This window comes from Passer montanus, unplaced genomic scaffold, assembly GCF_014805655.1.
Source record: "Passer montanus isolate IOZ18808 unplaced genomic scaffold, ASM1480565v1 scaffold52, whole genome shotgun sequence".
Taxonomy (NCBI): Eukaryota; Metazoa; Chordata; class Aves; order Passeriformes; family Passeridae; genus Passer; species Passer montanus.
In genome coordinates this window covers 3,442,358-3,459,560 of record NW_024370152.1, presented here as the reverse complement: position 1 = coordinate 3,459,560, position 17,203 = coordinate 3,442,358, and the positions used below count along the sequence as shown (strand labels likewise).

Here is a 17,203-nt window from a genome sequence, read left to right as displayed (position 1 = left end):
AGCTATCCAAGTATATAAACAGATATCTGACAAAGGTTTACTTACTCAATTTCCCACCAGTGGTAATATTACCTCACAGTAATGACTACATGGTCTGCAGTGTACAGAAAATGCATTCTTTAAAAGCATTGCTCAGTGCCTTAATGAGATGTGATAGAACACATGTATGAATGTCAGTACCATTGTAAAGGAAAATAAATGTCTACAACAACAGGACACAAGTTTGAACAGGTATTTCCTCTGACAGAAGAACAGAGTGCAAAGCACAGAGCTGTGCCCCTACATTTATCACTACTAATTACTCATAAAGCATTCAGCATGTTAGTGGTTTTAAAAATGTTTAGAAGAGTCAGATGTCCCAGAAGAGTTAATAGGAGACTGCAGCCTGTCAAACATATTTAGTGTAGAAGCTATAATGCCTTTACTACATAATACCTTAGTTTTCAAAAAACCCAATGAAGCCTTAATGGTAGGGTTTTGAGTTCAAGCTCAGCTTCTTAAAAGTAGAGTGTCCATAACTGTAAAAGCTTGAGGAACATGAAGCTTAATTTGGGTAATGGTAAATTTTTCAGACCACAAACACATCTAGCAGGGATGATTGTCGTCGTTTCTCATTTGAAAATCTGGAGTAAGCAATCAAAACACTGTTTCAAGTGTTTGGCCTTCTTCCCAGGAACTTCCTTTCAACGGAATGGTGCCCTCTGGTTCAGCGTGTTTGCTGGATTATTTGCATGTAAAGGTCAAGTTTGAAATGTTTGACAGTATTGGAAATTTAGTCATAATTATCATTCCAATTTAATAAGATAAGCCATTCTTCTTACAGTCCAAATATCCGTCAGTCTGTGAGCACAACACTTCACCCACATGTAGTAGTCAGCCCATCACTATTCTGCCAACTTTTGAGTATTGCCCTCAAAAGAACTAGCTGAAATCTTTCGGACACAGAACTTGTGACAAAAAATACTGTCCAGGGCTGAACAAAACAATGACAAATTAAATTTGAATAAGGCAGAGTATTTCAACTTTTACTATTTGTTTCCAAAATAGGGAATAGCCATCTGGGATATGAAAGAAAAAGCAAAATCTGGTCAAGGAAAAAAAAATACAGTTGTTCGAATGAGACCTCATGCTAAATATAGGTATCACTTATACTAACTCGAATAACAAACAGAGAAGAAATGCTCTGAAATGTAAAGTTTTATTTCAATAATGTTATGTTGCAATGACTGAATTATAACCAAGAATATTTCCAAAATAATTAGAAATATTTTTTGTGCCTTATAGTTCCACAATTATATGCATCCTCTTTTAAGATTTGATGATCAAACTGATAAAGATAGAAAGATTTTTAATGCTGGAGCTTGAAGTAGTACAGCTGATAACAATATCAGAAGAAGTGAACATCAGTGTCTTGACTTCAGCCATCATGAGTGAACTTAAAAATTGGTCCAACAAAATAGAAAAATCACTCAATAGAAAAATTTTGCCATAGACAATAGCCAGTACGGCATTTGAAGCACTGGGAGTGATCCTTTATTATAATACAAAACATGCAGAAATACTTTTCTTGCTGTGCTGGTTTTGGCTGTGATACAGTTAATTACACGCTGGTGTACACTCCAGTAGCTGGTAAGGAGCTATGTTTTGGGTTTGCGTGAGAACAGTGAGGGTAACACAGGGAGGTGCTACTTGTTGCTGAGCAGTGGTTACACAGATTCACGGCCTCTCCTCCTCCTCGCACCATCTCAGCACCAAGAGAGCTGGGGCTGGGCATGACACTGGCAGAGGGCACAGGCAGCACCGATGACCCCAGCTGAGCAGGATATCCCACACCCTGTAGCGCCGTGCTCTGCAAAAAGAGCAGGCAGGAGGCTGCCAAGGTGGCGATGCTCAGGGACTCGCCAGCCTTTTGGCTGGTTGGTGGTAAGCAATTGTTTTCAGCAGCATCATTTCTCCTGCTTGGTATTTACTTATCTCTGTTATTTTCCTTCTCATTATTGCTATCATTATTACCGTTATTTTTATTTCAATTAGGAAATTATTTTTTTCTGAACCCATTGCTTTTTTCACTCTTACCCTTGCAATTCTCTCCTCCCATTTCACTGTGTGGGAAGAGAGCAAGCAGCTGTGTGGTGTTTAGTTGCCATCTGGAGCTCAGTTATGACAGTGTTGATGGCTGTTCTCAGTTGGATAAAACTTACTTGCTGGGATCTACAGAAAGAGAATTCCCAAACCTCCCTCTTCATGATGATGCTCAGTACTAACGGAAAACTGCATGATAATCCGTAGCTTTCTCAAGGGAAAAGGAATGCCCTAACCATCTTCTAATCTCTAAAATGGCAGGTTTTCCATACAACAACATGAGTACTGCCAGTTCTGCTGTCCACTGTTCTGATTGTCCCCACTGTTTACTCCCAAAGAATTATTAATGTTTCAATTTCATACCTATTCTGCAAAAGAAGCAGTCAGCATTATTAGGAATTTTCAATAATACTCATATATTGATCATATAATTCTCATATAATACTCAAGTAATGCTCATATATATTCTCACATATTACCAAAAATGTTTTCATACTTGGAATTCTTTCAAGAAAATTGATTATGTTTGAACTTTTTAAGTTTGGCAGACAAAACGTAGGATTTAAATTTCATTAAGACTAAATTAAATTGCTGATTCTCAAAATGACTGAAAGCATCAAAAGCAATTAATGCTTTATGACTTCTCCCCTGCTAACCAAATTCAACCTCCTATGTGCCAGCCACATTCAACAGCAACTGAGTGTAAATCAGCCAACTACTAGCTGTGAAGTAGTATCATGTCTTGTTTTTGATTATGAATTTCACATGTAATGAAAAAGAAACTGACTTCAGTAAGCAGCTGGTCTTGCTTAGTTGTCTGTACATTAGGGAAGAGACAGAATTTCTTCTTTAAATATATTTATGTTCACTGAAGCTTCCTGTGGTTTATTAACACAGCTGGAACTGCTCCAAGGTTAAATCCCCATTAAAAAAAAAACAAACAAAAAAATAAAAAAAAAACAAACCACAACCCCAAAACAAACAAACAAACAAAAAAAATCAATGCACACAACCCCAAAACGTTGCTGCCTTGTTATGATGAAGATATTCCTAGTGAACCCCATAGCCTGAAGACACTGTTTCAAATTAAAACACTTAGTATCTGAAAAGTATTAGCTAGAAAGCAGTAACTTTATCTCACTGACAATATAAAGAAGAATCTGATTATTTATCTATAAAAAGCTATGGTTTGAAACTAAACAAAGAGCTTGACTGAAGACATGTCAAATGTAATATATTCAAATTACTTCCCTCTGTGGATAAATTTTCTCAAGCTAATTCAGAAGAAAATACATGCCACATCAATCAGAAAAGTAAACCTGTAGCTTTGTGCCTGAGAAGAAGTGCATAAGAGGCTACATTTTTTTATCAAACATGTAAATATACAAAAGAAATAAATGCTGCTTCAGAAAAGTGGAACTTTTCCTCAAGTCATAGCAATAGTTTATTACTCCTGCTATTAGTGCTAGCGTTAGACATTGGCATTTCATTCTACAAACTATAAGAAATTTTCTTGTTTGTTAATGAACATTTTCATCAATCACCAACCTACTTATTGTTTCAAATTAGGTGCGCATCTACACCATTTCTGTTGAAAAGTGCTAGCTCATCTGACAGATGTTACATCTAACACATCACCAGCTAAAGCATTTGAACAAGTTTGTTAGCTCTACCTGCTCACTCATGGCCAACTGCCTGCAACATAAATCCTCTACCGACCTTAAAAGGCAATTGTCAGCATTGCCCCCAGGAACGAAACTCCACAGTAAACAAACCCCAAACAGAATCAAAGTAAGAGCCATTCAGTCAAGCTTACTAACATTGGACTTCCTTACAGTGACCACAAAACACGTAGGTACGACTGTAATACTGCATTCTAAAAGGCGAGAAAATGGTTCTTTTCCTTTTACAGTGAGCACTGTAAAAATAGAGTTAATATTCTTGAACTCTAACCACCCAAATTACTTACTGATCCCACTTAATTTCTTTTCCTCTGAACTTCCTTTGTTTCACAAGACATTAACAGGTTTTTGTCATGGTATTAGCCATGCATTTATTCAGGACTTCCAATAGCATGATCTTCTTTTGAATTATCAGTGGTGCAAAAAACTCACAAGCCACTACAATAGAAGCATAATTTAAAGCCCAAGTACATCTGGCTTTTGATTTTACTACAGCATAAAGTACTTTAAAAATATTTAAATGAACTGGCAAATCAGTGGGTTTGTCAGCAAACAAAACATTATTTAACTGCACTTGATTACTAATCTAACAAATTATTTTTTTAGCAGACCAGATGCTTTTTTAAAAAGCAGGAGAAAAAAGTTTTCCACCAGGCAGACACTTCAAAGTCTAATTAGCACAAGCTGCTCTGAAGAGAGTCACAAATTACTTCCAGGAAAAGCAAGTTTTGTCAGTTGTCTGTGAATCAGCAGCTCTTAACCATGGCAGTAATCAAAACAAGACCGTTAACAAACAGAAATCACAAATACAAAATGCAAAGCCCAGGAATATTTATTTTTCTCTTTTTAAGTGAGAGATACGACGGTGAGGGCAAATACATGTGTGTCGTCTCTTCACAAACACACATCACTGCAAGACATCAGAAAAAATAATGGGATACAATCAAATCAGCTTCTGTTTCATTATTCCCAAATGCAACTTAAATTTTATTAGTGTCTTTGGTTATTTTATGATTTATCATTAAAAATCTTAGAAAACCCATGCTTTCAGCAGAACATGAATAACTACACTAACTTATATGTACTAGTAACTGTGTGATTCTGTGTTTCAGAACAGACTATGAAGCTTACTCTTACAGCTTGAAACAAATTGCTGTACTTTAATCCTTAGAGCAGGGAAAAAGACTAAAAATAGAGAGTGTATATGCATGCCATAATTGCAAAAATAAATTTTGAATGTGTCTACACTGTTCTAGGTTTTTAGTTCTTGCAAAGGGGTCTGAAGGGTCTACAGGCCTCTAAGATGCTGTTAGAGGGATGGGATGGCAAAAGTGCTGGAAGATACTAATTTTCTTCTAAAATGCTGGAAAACATTTCTTCCAAGATGAATACCCAGAGGAGACAATAAGTAAATTTTCCCCACTGCCCATTCCTGGCCTTTGCTGACAAGAGATACAGGGATGTCCCGAGCTAAAGGCTGGCTGCATCGGCACAGTCAACTTTAACAGCCAGCATAATAATTATCTTCTGAATTTGGATATTCCTTCTTACCGGCATCTACCCGCGTCCATAACGTGTCATGCCAATAACTCCAGAGTGTAGTTGCCTACAACAGTACATATTTCTCTTTTTATGAAGACTTCAGAGAGGGTGTTCTAACTCAAATACAAAGTTCTATTCATCTATTCAAAGTCATTTATGCCCTCCTAGATCTCTGTCAGCCATTGCAATGATCAACTGAGAAGATCTAGTGAACTTAGCAACCTCTCTGGCAAAGGCCATTTACATGTATTTGACATCTATGTCCCACTGTATACCTCATTTACTCTTGTAGTACTACAGCAGATCTCTGTCAGCCATTGCAATGATCAACTGAGAAGATCTAGTGAATTTAGCAACCCATCTGGCAGAGGCCATTTACATGTATTTGACATCTTATGTCCCACTGTATACCTCATTTATTCTTGTAGTACTACAGTCTTTCAGACAAAAGTGGTTATAGTCAAAATGACTATTGTACTATGGCTTAATAGAAGAGCAAAATAATGATTTTTCTATGGTTTTCTATTCTTTCCTGCTCAGTCCTAACATTCAGTTTATTCAGCTGATCATGAGGACCAAATAGTATCCTGGGTACACTGGGAAGAGCATTGCCAGCAGGCTGAATGAGGCAATCCTGCCCCTGTACTCAGATCGAGTGAGCCACACCTGAGTGCCATGTGCAGTTCTGGGCCCAAGAAAGACAAGGAGTGACTGCAGAGGGTCCAGCAGAGGCCACAGAGATTATTTGTGATCAGGAGCATCTCTCTTATGAGGAGAGATTGTAGGAGCTGGGCCTGTTTAGTCTAGATAAGAGAAAACTGAGAGGGGTCCCATTAGTGAATATAAATATCTCACAGTCAGCGGCCAAGAGGATGGTGCCAGACTCTTTTCCATGGTACCCAGTGACAGGACAAGGAGCAATGGCCATAACCAAAACACAAGAAATGTATTTCCTCAACATAAGGAGAACTTCTTTACACTGAGGATGTGAGAGAATGGGAACAGGCTGCCAGGGAGGTCATGGAGTCTGTCTCTCGGAAGACATTCAAACCCACCTGGACATTTATTTTTTCACCAGCTCTAGGTGAACCTGCTTTTGCAGGGGGATTGGACTAGATGATCCCCAGAAGTTCCTTCCAACCCTAAAAATTCTGGGATTTTCAGAGAACTGGGCCTTACCATTCTCTGATCTCTTTACTCAGTGGCAGCAAAGCCCATGACTACACACATATAGGCTGAAGACTAGTATTTTTCTTAATATATAGCTTGTCTACATTTCCATGTTCTTTTTCACCTCCTTTTCAGGACCTTGATATCTGTGAACAACTCTTTTTGTCAGTTTTTTATAGAACTATCCAGAATGCTTCAAACCATATGAAAGCATATGCAGGTTACCACTATTCCAAACAGTTTATGAAGCACGGCACCTATGAACTCAAGGATACTTTCTTCTAGTGTAAAAAATGACAAATAGTTCCCATGTCTTCTTTTTTTTAACTTATAAGCCACACATAAAAATTTATTTAAAATGTAAAGGAAAATATTTAACGCCATAACACATTGTAACATGGTCACTGAGTATAGTCAATATACTTTTAAAATCTTTTAATTGCCCCTTTTTTTTTTAAAGGCAACATCATCAAGTGGAAAACTTGTCCATAAAAATATGCATGAACAGGAAAAGACATAGATGGAAAAAAACTCCATAGTGTTAAATGAAAAGCAGTAAGTCATAAATTTGAGAAAGTCACAACTTCCTTTTCTCCTCATTTAACCTTCTTTTTGTAATCTAGAAAGAGAAAAAAACCCACCTTGAATAGATTGTATATAATTAGTGTTAAAGAAGTCCTAAACTATTCTACTCAGAAGAAAACATGAAAAATTGGATATGAAGTTTTATGCAATAAATTATTTTTTTTGCTTCATATTTTGTCATACTACAAACATGAAAGAAAAACCAAATGTAAACTTTCTAAGAAGTAACTCAATCTTCTAAGAAATTGAAACAGTTTACTTTAACTTCCTCATGGCATAATTTTCATGGGCAACTTTTCTAGATTTTTTTTTACATGGCATAGAATATTAATAAGAATCTTGATCTAAATTTATAAATTAAACATTTGGACAGAAGTAGCAATGTCTATTTTTAGGACTTACACAATAAAGACTTTCAGCTCCTATATTACCTGGGTAAATCATAAGAGTGCCTTATGAAACCTTCATGGAACTGCTGTATACAATCAAATAAGATGTGACTTTGAAGACACCTCAACTAATTTGGCAACAAAACTCAATGAGGCTCACCTAGTAAAGGGAAAGTTTGTTACTTAAAGAGCCAGCAACAAGTTTCAAGCTTAGCATGAGAACAGCTCTTACCAAATACATGCATAAATAAATTAATCTTGAGGATATGCTTTCCACTGATGCATTGGCTAGACATAACAGACAGATAATGAGTTTTGTCCTGCTTCCTACCATAAACTCTTTATGTACACCAACAAAAGCCTTTGTTACGCTAAGAAATGGTGAGATGGATGACAGTGAGCACTGCAGTACACCACAGGAAGTAATTTTTAAAAATTTGCTTTCTTGCTTTACAATTACATCTTCTTTAAAGGTGGGCAATGTGACAATGTTGGTTGGCAGTCTTTCAGGCCTTCCCACACGGACCCTAAGGAAAGACTGCTATGAATGGATCATCAAAATGACTGGGAAATACATAAACCAAAGAGTACACTTCTCTTTTACTTCTTTACCTTTGTGACTGCATGCACCACTACTCCAGACTGACACCTACACTTGTCTAGTGCTACAAGGTGCACATGCTGTAAAGGCTATATCTTATTCATTTGACTGTCTCTACATTTCTAAGTACATACATATATTCACTTTTCTTTTTCTCTTTTGGTCTTTATTTAGTTCATCTTTCATTTTTCTCTTTTAAACCTACCTTTCATAAATAAACCTGGTTATTAAAAAAAAAGAGGTGTAGTGGGCAAGGGTGATGTACTTTTGAAGCTGAGCAAAGAATGTAGGGAATGAATAACCACAGTTGCAGCAAAGAAAACTGAATCCAAGAGGGACTGGAAAGCTAGTTTTAGATCAATGCCTATATCAGTTCAGTGGATTAACTGCTTGTGGAAATGTTTATGCCTGAGTTAATCAAAAGAGTGTGAATGGCTTCTTGAGTTAGCCAGCCCAGCAAGGGGTAAGTGCATATGTAGCTCACTCAAAAAAGTATAAAAACTGAATAACTGACAAAATGAACTTTGAACAGGGCAATGGGCTTGAGCAGGCTTTAATACACATATTCCTTCCCAGCACTGGGGGATGCTCAGCATCATGACAATGACCATATGAGGGCCAATAGTGAGAATGAGATTTGAATTGTGATCACACAGAATACTGCAATGGCTGCACAATGGTTTGCACTGATTTCAGTATATTGCCATATCATTCTGCTAAATCAAAATCCCACATAATATCAAATGTCTTCAGGTAAGTACATTTTGTTTTAAACATCAAACAGGGTGGGATGATTTATACATGTTATTTGTCCATTCAAAAATCTGTAAGAAACAGAAGGCAAAGATTTACTAGGACAAGTATTTAAAAAGACTTAACTTAAACAAAATGAGAGAAAAAATTAATTTTCTAGCCGAGTAAATGGTACAAAAATGTTTTGGAGGCTTGTAAACTGAAGTTTCTCCTAGGGTATGACTGTAAAAGGGAAAGTAGGAACAAAAGTTTCTAGTCTGAATTCAAAGGGACATATCTTTGCCAAAAAGGCAAGTGAAATTTTAGTTTGCCAAGAATATCACAGTATAAGAAATCACATGAATACCTGCTACTACTAAGAAAGAGAAACTGACCTAATTTGATGAAGACAACTCTTTTTAATAATTTGTTACAGCTTTTCTTCAAATGCTTTCTTGCTGCTGCCAGTTTTTAAATTGCCCTTTTTAAAAAAAAAATAAATCAATCACTATTTAAACAACTTTTTTATAAAAATAACATACAGAAAGGCTTGGTCAATTAAAAAATATTTTAAATGTGTGGAATACATGAAAACACCCCAACATTTTCTTTTAAAATATTGTTTTAAAAGTCTTAACATTTCATGTCATAGGTCCTGGCTTAAGGAAATAGGAAGAACAGCACACATCAACAGCATGCTGATTAAATGAAGATGTAAGTGTAAGTTTTAGACTTCCAGGGAACTATGCAGGGGCTTTAAAAGTTACCCTAGTTTCCAAGATAATTCTGAGGCAGCCTTTGTTTTCCAAAGTGACATTTGACATCACTTCTGTAACCTTAAAAAAATTGTGCCAGCCTTGAAACTTGAGTGCATGTAATTTCAAGATTTAATGTACTTCATTATTTGTAAATAGAAAAAACAAAAAAGCAGAAAATACTTATTGCACTCCTATTTTAATGAAAATGCTGTATGTTTACAACTCAGTCTTGTCTCTGATTCTACCTCTGAAAAAATGTGACTCTCCACGTAAAAAACATGATGACTAAATGTAGTCCTGGAACACAAGATGGTACAATCGGTTTTCAGAACAGCTTCCATTGCTGTGCAGTTTGAGTTCACTTTAACATATTTTAGACTACTGTGAACCTACAACTCTGTACACTTGGGTCAAAATACATCAGCATCACTGAGTAAAATACATACTGGAATTAATTAAGAATTATGTCACTCCATCCAACTAGTGAAAATATTCACCCAGGTGATTATCCCTCTTCTTGCCTTCCTGATACCTGGATTTCAGTTCTGACATTCATAAGGTGTGCAGCTGCTAAAGCTGTTCCCATGTTCTGTACATCTACACACATTGCAACGCCTTTGAATTCACCTCCTGTCTCATTCCATCAAATAACTTTTTTTCCTGAATATGTTCCCCAGCTTGTGTAACATCAATTCCCCATACCAGCTTGATCTACTCATAATATATCACTGATGTTTTTCCTGGTCTTAAAAGAATTACAGCCTTGATACCCTATTAAGCTGATTCTCCTGTAACCTACTTTCTGATGCCTTCTTCCTGGAAGCTGGCTGATACCAACCGCTATGCAACAGACCACTGTGAAATTTCTCACATAATTTTCATCCTATATAATTTAGACTTATTTTTGTTCCTGCAACAAACTATGAGGAAAACAAGACTGTCTTGCTTTCTTTTCCAACTTATTTTATTATACCAATGTTACGAAAATTACCTCTGTTACAGAAATACAAAAAATCGCTCCTTGACACAGAGGGCTTCAGCACAGTAAAATATTCCCTCATCTTCTGCAACCAGAGTAATTCCTGTAAAACACTTCTCATGTTTTTACAATACACACAAAAGTGATACAAAAGTGATTATTTTACTGTTGTTGAGATCCCTCTTAAGAAAATATTCAGGATTTTTTTCCCATTTTTAATGGGGTGCTCTCTTTTATGAGAGACAAGGGGCAGCTAGTGGGATTGAAAGAGGTATTAGTCTGGTTTTTCTTTGACTTTTAGCATAATGTACTATTCCACGGCAAAAGCTTTTGCAGTTTGTGCTATTTAAGATATTTGTGTGAAACTGTACTTTGTTTCACTAAGAGAGAGATGCACTATAAGAAAGTGACTGCTCTTGGGGCTGTTTTTAGCATGAAGTACTAGCACATCTTTTAGGAAATGTGAATTGGGTAGCCAATTGTTCCTTTATAAAGAAAACAGGGACCAGATGCATAGCTTAGCTAGTATCTTTTGATAAATGAGAACAAAGGAAAAGCTACCTTGAGAAGGGTCTTCCACCAGACCTCTTTTTAGCTAAAATAATTTGATTTAAAATTACTATTGTTATCTGCAGATATTCATCCAGTATTTTGTCTGCACTGGTAAAACTAAAGTTATGTTGTTTCATGCTGTATTATCACACATGATGAAAGCATTTATGCTGCCCCAGTAAGAGTCAGTACCACTGACTGACAGCACTATCTGATGGGTTTCTTCAAGCCCATATCTCATGGCTCTTGCAAATTTTTTTTCAGTTCATAAATTCCTGGAGTTTGTTGGGATGATTCTCAGGAAGTTTGATTTCAAAGAAAGCAAGCTGAATAGTCTGAGAGTATCAGGTCTTTCTTCTTTCTGGGTACCCATTATAACCCAAAATAATCTTTGCTAAGTCTGCAAGATGGAAGATAATTGAGAACTAGAATGTAGCATTAGCTCCTGCTTGAGCAATCAGAGTAAAAGGAAGACTTACTTGATGTTTTATTCAGTGTGGGATACTACCACCCTAAGAACATAAAAACTTCAGTATAGACTCAAAACAAAGTACAAAAAAACCCACCCTTGTTGCCACTTAAATGCCACAAAAAGGAGCTATGCAACAGATTCAAATGGAAAGTCTTCTCAAAGACATTCAAAAAAAGAGTGAGACTTGGCCCTACCCCTCTGTTCTATTCTGCTGACATTTGTGGAGCACTTTTCCTTGTCTTTTGGCAAGTTAGATGCAGTTGAATAGATCATCTGCAGTTCTCTCCACAAATATGGAGCTCTTTTTGTCTCCTCCTCAGTTAAAGGATTCATGTGCCACTGACTTCCAATCCCACTCTTCAAATAAATGTGGTTTTTACATCTAATTCCATTACACTGCTTTTTTCCCCCCACCATTATATCGTTACAGGATGCAGAAACTGATGCATTAGTTGCAAGGAGCTACCTGCCTCTCCGAAAATATTGTTCTGAAAATATTTCCACTAAAAAAACACCAGGATTCCCTAGTGCATAACACTATACAAAGTTGACTATTCATGCATAACTTTGCAAATATTTCTTTTAAGGGGATAAAGATACTATACACAAGAATATCTATGAAGAGCTCAACACAAAACTCGTATTAGCAAAACAGATGCTAGCTAGAAAACAAGTATTTTACAGCCATATATTTTGAATGCTTTTAATTTGTCATGTGTGACAGCACATTTTTTTTATTTTTTAAATTTAATTGTATGTATGATACATTAAGAGCTATTCTTTATACAAACAAATTCAGAGCATATACTGGCATTATAGCATATAGAGTAACTTATTATTGATGCATGATTGTTTACAGTTTCAACCCACATGATTTTATATTTTTCATGTTAAAAAAAAACCAAAAAAACCCCAAACAAACAAACAAACAAACAAAAAAACCCACAAAAAACCCCCCCAAAAAACCCCAAACAAAAAACCCCACAAACCAAAACATAAAAGATGAGTAGTTGTAAAATCCAGGAGACAATGAAAGATATTTTTATATGCTCACAGCTGCCTGGACCTGATTTAGTTTTTCAACAATTTCAATAAATAGAGTGACACAAAACATAATTCACAGTTTAATGCATTGAGAGGGTATCTAAACCACTCATATTTTTATCTTTTGCAATCTGCTTAGCAAAAACGGTAGATTTTCTCCTGGTGAAAAAATTTTGCGTAATCCTAAGTAAGCCTGTCCTCTGCTTTGTGTCTCACTGCCCTGCCCCATCCTTGGCATAAGCATCCCTTGTGTACCATGGCAGTACTGCCAGAGGCTTCACTCATTTTTCACTTCTGCATCTGGCACGCCTTAGTGAAGGATCCCCACATGGAGTTAGAAAGTACACACTATTCACAAGTCAGACACAAATTACTGAGAAATTACCTTGCCATTTCCTTTTCTTTTCTTTAACACATAGTATATATGCACCACATAATACATGGGATTCCTTTGTCCTTACTTTGGAGTGCCTTTTTCTGATGGATATGGGAATTTTGTCTATGGACAAAATTGTGAACTGAAGTTCCAGGTTGAAACATAAATATTTTAAATGCTATTCAGTGTAATGTCAAAATTCTTACATATAGTACGTCTCTCTATATTTCAAATTCCTTTGAAAAAGGATTTTTAATACCTCAGATAAGTTGAAACTAAACTCAGAAAACAAAATAAAATTAAAGACATACCTGGAGATGAGCCAGCATAATCTGTAGAGAATAAAAGTTTTACTGCATTTTCACAGTAAGAATATGAAATTACGAGAGCCTGTGGATAGTACTGAGGCATATCACACCACCCCTTACTCAAGTCAAGAGCCAAATTCAGAGCTTGATCTTGTAGCTGAATCCACTCACATTTAAACATATATTAAGAACAATGATCCCATGTTAACTAAATAGGAAAGAGCACAAATAAATCTGAACTGGAATGTGCAACAGGAATTAGATATAGGTCTAACCTAATAGTTATTATTTCAATATTGGAAAAAATCATGTCTAACCTCAGAGATATTTCAAGACAGACACTATCTGAAAAAGTTTATTTCTTTAAAAAATGAGGAATAATTTCACCTTTAATACTATCTTAACAATAGTGCATTTATTTTCTATTTAGAACAAATAAACAGCTATTATAAAAATAAATAGTTCCAAAGACAACTATCCACACCAACACTATCAACAAATGCACAAAATTATCCTGCACATCAAATGAGCAACACGTTTCAGCCTCAAATACACCATTAAATAGAACATCCAGAGGCTAATGGAAGTTCAATACAGAATGTCATAGATTTTCTCAGCTCTAACATTTACACAGACTTCATTGTAAAGATCTGAAACTATATGTAGACATGAAAATTAACCTTCCCATCCTCCTAAACACACTCAAAGGCCCTAAGACTGCTTCCTAAGACAGACTATTATCACACATTTACCAAGAAACCAGTAAGCAATCTCTGTAGCATAATCTGAAAAACAAACAGAAAATACCTTTTTTCCATTACTTTCAGCTCTCTAAATACATTGGTTAACTATTTCAAAGTAAAAATAACATAAAGAAAACAAAGGAGTTGCCTGCATCAAGGCCTTGATCAATCGTTTAATGAAGAAAAGACTTGTTTTTTTAAGTATGGAAAGGGCCACTAATTAAAACTTCAGTGATTATGAAATTGCCATCAAGAGTCCATTCAGACAGATTCAATTCTCTGTCACCCTACTGCTGTTGAGATTAATTAAGCTTTAAACACTTTAAATAAAGCACTGGAAAATGAAACAATCTGATGTGTTGTAACCCAGTTATTTTGTGTCTGAAGTTACAACATCATTTGAAAACAAAGGTTTGCATATCTTAATGTAAAAATTTATCTCTCTGGTCTCACTAGAGTCTTGTCATATTCCAACTCAGTAAGACAAGAGGCAAGGCAAGATAGGACTGCATCTTAAGAGTTTTGCTGGAAACATAAAGCTTAATAATTTTTAGAACTGAAATTAATATAAAAAGAATAAAGTTGAGGACTGGAACTGCACCATCTCGATGTAATGACTGAGCACATGTAGTGTAGTCAGCATTCTGCATTCCCAAGAAACTGCACCAAACATGCATAATTCATTTGATGTTTTATGACATATGAGGTAAATTCTATTTACTATTTTGCTTTGGTTTTGCACATTTACTGGAATTCATAAATAATTAGGATCTGTTTTGCTGTACTTACAGACATGTAACTCACTGACAAAGCCAAATTTTATTCTGTAGGCTGTAGAAGTCAAAATTTTCCAGTTTTTTTTACAATCTTGTGTATTACAGGTTCCTGTATACTAGATACATTGGACTATCATATGAATATCCCTTCCTAGGGAACTTTTGCATTTCTACAGAAGAAAATCAATGTTCAGAAGTCACGTGTGAATAATAGAGCTACTGAGGCATTTGCAGGTATTGAATACTCATATGAGCTACAGTGCTTTTCTTTTATAAGAAACAAAAGTCCAGGAATTAAAATTGAGTGAGATCTCTTTGGCTAGCTTTTCCACAGAAGCACTTAAAAGATGGTCCTGCTCTCACTGTATGAGGTGCTCCTCTCTGTACAGGTCTGTGAGCTATTATTATAATGATTTTGCTGGAAAAGAGAATGTTGCATGAATGCAAAATTGTATGCATTGTAAAGGCTATGTGAATGACGTAAGATTAGATTAGATATTGGAAATCTTCCGCAGATTAAATATTAAATTGTGAGCCCAGTTCTCTCAATGTCAGCTGTTTTACTGGAAAAAAAAATCTTTCCTTTACATAGGATACATTCTTAGAGTACCTCTTGTTCAGTGGGAAAAATCAATTCAAACAGCAAAACTCAGAGCTTAAAATGCTTTTGCTGGTTTTGCAAATTTTGTCTAGCATCGAGCTTGGAGATATGTCAGAGAACATTTAAGATCTAGGAAATTTAACAGACTTCAGTTATGCCTTTGCCGGGAGAAACTTCCTGTAATTGTTTCTCATCATCCAATCTGTCATTCAACTGCCCTCCTCCCAGTCTGAATTCCCCATGGCACCAAGAACAGTAACATTCACGACAAAACCAAGCAAATTAATTACACTAGTGATGCATATCTGAAAAACGTGCTGGTGCACATCTCTATATACAGGTAGCCTTAGTCAACAGAATTTTAAATGGTATATACTCATACAATATTCAGTTACTTAAAACGTAACACTTTTCATCAATATCCAACTAGACTGTGGGCAATGCTGAAATGTTAAAAAAACCTAGATGTTACAAAAATATTACAAGACTCGTTTTTCCAACCTTTACTGATTTCATCCTCTAAGCATTCTTCCTGCACTTCTATCTGCAAGACTGACTTTACTCTGCTATGTACAGAGCAGTACCTATACATAGGTTCCATATTCCATCATACATGGTAGTAGTCCTGGCCCTCACCCCATTTGCAGCTTTACCTGTCTCGTGGAAACACCTGTTTCCAAAAATGCACATCAATATTAGGACATACCATAAATGACAGGCTCTGGGATATTTGGATTCCTGTTTGCCTTGACTTTTCAGAAATTTTCCTATACCCTGCAAGTGACAACACCTGAACAACCCACAATATTGATTTTCAACTGTTGCATGAGTATTTCTGCAGTAACTGACTCAACAAAAGAGAAGTAACAAGCAAAAAACACAGACTAACAAAGATGAACCCTGCCAGCATGGATTATATCTCAAGGGCTCCTCTTCTGCAGCCCACAGGTATTTGAACTAGGTTTGAATTAGCAGCATTGAGTGCCCGGGGGAGTCCAGCACACAGCTCAGCATGAGGAGGTTCACTGCAATTCCCAACAGTTACCAGCTAGTTAGGCTGAGAGCAGCTGTGCCAGACTACAACAGAACGCTAGTCTGGCTAAGAGGAGGGAAGCCAGATGAACGGATTCAGATGAGGAAGCACAGGGAAACAGACTTCTTCAGTTTACTTCAGCTGGCCTGCTGCCTGTGTTCTGTGCAACTTCTTTGGCTGCTTGCTCATTAGTAACTGGCCCTAAGAATTCAGCTTCAGTATTTCCAGCATTAACCCTCACTGGAAATGGACAGTCTGCCCAATTCCTTATTTATCTCATATCTCTAAATGCATAGGGCTGGTCCAAGGCTTTGTCCCAGAGTAAAAATTCGGAGGAAAACTCCAAGCTTTTTATATTAAATATCGATAGATTCATATTAAGGAAGAAGAGTAAATAAATCTGTCTTTGGTGTTTTTCTAAGTTGGATGGAAAATATGTTCTTTCACTTCATTCTGGTTTGTGCTCTTTATAGTGTATATGTTCGTCTGATTCCTTATCAGTTATGATATGTATCCACACCACATTCCTTTGCATCAGTACAAAAACCTGATGGCACCTTAATTTTCTGCCCTTTTTTTTTTCATCTGCAACACTAGGTGTTACTAAATTTAGAAATTTTTAATATACTGTATTTATGCCCAAAACCAATCTGACAAGTTTTTAGAGGAATTCTGTTTAGAGATTGCATTTTATTGGAAAATGCTTTTTAGCAAACAGTTTAGATAGAATCACATGTTTTTATAGCTGTTATTTCATTAACTAAAAATGTTATCTAGA

At 36.1% G+C, this 17,203-nt stretch overlaps 1 protein-coding gene across 1 annotated transcript in view; it reads right to left on the bottom strand.

The window, feature by feature from the left end:
* The window catches only part of ADAMTS19 (ADAM metallopeptidase with thrombospondin type 1 motif 19), a 128,114-nt gene that overhangs the window by 62,157 nt on the left and 48,754 nt on the right, over positions 1-17,203 (bottom strand). The window lies entirely within an intron of this gene.